Source organism: Macrobrachium nipponense, chromosome 24, assembly GCF_015104395.2.
Source record: "Macrobrachium nipponense isolate FS-2020 chromosome 24, ASM1510439v2, whole genome shotgun sequence".
Taxonomy (NCBI): Eukaryota; Metazoa; Arthropoda; class Malacostraca; order Decapoda; family Palaemonidae; genus Macrobrachium; species Macrobrachium nipponense.
In genome coordinates this window covers 60,912,200-60,915,337 of record NC_061091.1, presented here as the reverse complement: position 1 = coordinate 60,915,337, position 3,138 = coordinate 60,912,200, and positions in this window count along the sequence as shown.

Sequence of the window (3,138 nt, the reverse complement as noted above, 5' to 3'; positions counted from 1 at the left end):
GTGAACACGGTCCAAGAAATCTCGAGCCTGAGTACCCCACTGGGCCATCCTTTGCTTACAAGAAGTGTAAGGCCATGTTACTGTAGAATCCACCAGGAGCGGTGTTTGAACAGGGGCCAACACAGCGCAAGTCCCCAGGGATACCACTGAACTACCACTAATATATATATATTATATATATATATATATATATATATGATGTGCTTGATATTATCAGACTACGTATATATGCAGATGAACAACTGTGAATATTCCTTGGGTTTTTGGAGTCACAAGTTTTTTCTTATTTGCACAAATAATTCCTTTTAGTATGTTCGGTCTTCACTAGAAATTTCACTTTAACACAAATTTGCGTAGCAGTTTAGCCATTTCCACACTGTTAACTGCAATAGCAGACAAAGCAAAATTCAATCCGTAGCCTAAGACAGAAGTCATATTTCGATCAAACCGTTTGTTCGACAGACTGACAACAATTTCATGTTTAACGCTGGTGGTCCATGAACTTCACTGAATTAACAAGTTCATTTTATCTACATGAATTCTTTTAAGATCTTGATGAAATTTTTACTAATTTCTATGTAGCGATAATCTTGTAATGTATCTTCCCATCCAAATGGTCTTGGGTGTTTAAAATGCTGTCTTGTTTCTCGTAAACTCTTCAAACAAATTGTATATGGCTTCTCCTTTTCCTTATCATGTGTAAATTTTCTCCTAGCCGTCTGGATAGTATTTGAAAATCCGATATACATACATATATATATATATATATATATATATATATATATATATATATATATATATATATATATATATAATGTGTGTGTAACACATAATATGGATGTTTTGCAGAATTTTCCTGTACAGGAACGTTATTCTCTATATAGTAATTAAAGCATTAATGTATGGCAGTGTCTTGTTTTTCTCTATCTATAACTCTATATGTATATATAATATATCTATATATATATATATATAATATTATATATCTATATATATATATCATATATATATATATATATATATATATATATATATATATATGTGTGTGTGTGTGTGTGTGTGAATTTTTTATCACATCACCGTGATTCATATACATGCATTAAGCTACAAATGTCCTTTAAATCCAATTCGCTCTACTTCGGAATTAATATATATTCATATACGTTAACCGAAGGGAATTTTTTAGTTGATAATAATTTCGCCCTCTCGTGGATTCGAACCAGTGCACAGAGGAGAAATCAGGACTTCAGTGGTGTTACCAACTCGGCCAACAAGTGAGGTATATCAATTGCGAGTAGAGCGAATTGGATATTAAAGGACATTTGTAGCTTAATGCATATATATATATATATATATATATATATATATATATATATATATATATATATATATATATGCGTGTACATAGATGCATATTAATCTCCAAAATGAGGCAGCCTCCAATATAAAAAGATAGATGGTTAGTGAAAAAAAACAAATAAGAGCAATAGTTCATTTCGCTGTAAAGCTAATTCATGTTCTTTTTTGACAAATTAACGATCTAAAAAAAATCGGTACCGTGCAAGATCAAGGCCGGAATTAAGAGCAAAACAAATTACGCATTTTAAGACAGCACGGATGTTGCTTTGGTTATCAAAACACAGTCTACAACGCTGATCATAAAAACGAAATTCGTTGTTAGTTTCTGAAGTTCAGAGCGATCTCAGACTCGTAAAAATAAGCCAAGAATGACCTCGGTATCAACTGCCTCGAGTTAATGTGCAAAGACAAGAGCAGTTGTGAGAAATCAGATTTCGAAAAGAGACAGACGTTTCAGCCCCTTCGTACCACTGATGACTCGAATTCTAGAAAAGAGAAAACGGAGCATCTAAATCATTAAAGTAAATAAATACGAGCTAATCCCCCTGATGAAACTGTTTTACTCGAGACTACTAACTTTTCAAAAGATGTCTCTTCTTGTTTCCGTAAGTCTGTCAACTCAACAATTATCTCTACCTATATGTCTGTCTACCTGCGCTGCTCTGAAGCCGGTCGTCTTAGGGCTCTTCCATCTCCTTCATAAAAAAAAGTTAGCTCTACTTTTCTTATACTTTAAAACCCATTTTCCTCCTCAGACTCATTGTCTCCCATCTTTTCATCCCGTCCACATTTTCACTCAAGCGTGATTTATGACATAACGCTGGGAGGGACGGAACGGACAGAGAGAGAGAGAGAGAGAGAGAGAGAGAGAGAGAGAGAGAGAGAGAGAGAGAGAGAGGAAATACCTAAAAAGAGGCGATGAGAAAACAGGATAAAAAAAAAAAGATGTTGGAGGAGATTAAAGGTGTTAGTAATGGGTGGAGGAAGTCTGAGAGGGGAGGAAAATGGGGAATATTGGGATTGCAAAGAAACAAACAGATAACGGGAGTTAAGTGAGAAGTTACAAATAACTTCTGAATGAGCAGATATGAAAAAACTCAAGGGTAGACGCCTAGACAAAATGGGGATTGGAAAGCACCAATCTCAATTTAAAAAAAAAGAACACAATCCCATATACAAAATATTTAAAATAAAAATATTAACTTTAAACTTGCAAAGTTTGTCATTTAAGAAGTAGAAATTCTTTCTAAAGCTTCCTGTCTGACGAAAGCCTTCTCAGCGCTACTTGAGGTGAAGCCCCAAATACTATGAATGGCAGTCGGAAATAAACAGGGCTAAAAGTTGACAAGGCAACAAAATGTTGGACTGAAAATATCCTGTTGGCAAGTAACAGAGCAACAGATCAGTACATGTATGAAGGCAAAGAAGTATAACTACAACCTTGTTCTTCCTCTTATTTACTAACTCTTTTTCTTGATTTGCTTTAGGATTTCTCCATTCATTCCGGCAGCGGTTGAATAGTTTATAACAGTAGTCTAGTACATTTCACGCTAATTTCAAGAAGCACGTTCCTTTGGCTTATTGCCGTTTGATAATTATTTTTCTTAGATCTTAAACTTAACTTCTGCTTGGCACTTTTCTCTTTTCACATATGAGCATTCTGTTCTGCGGAAACTTACTCGAACAGAATTAACTTTCGTCTTGTTGCAAACGAACAGATGCACATTTTGAATCACAGCAACATCAGCAGTACCAATAATAATTGAATGAATCACCCTT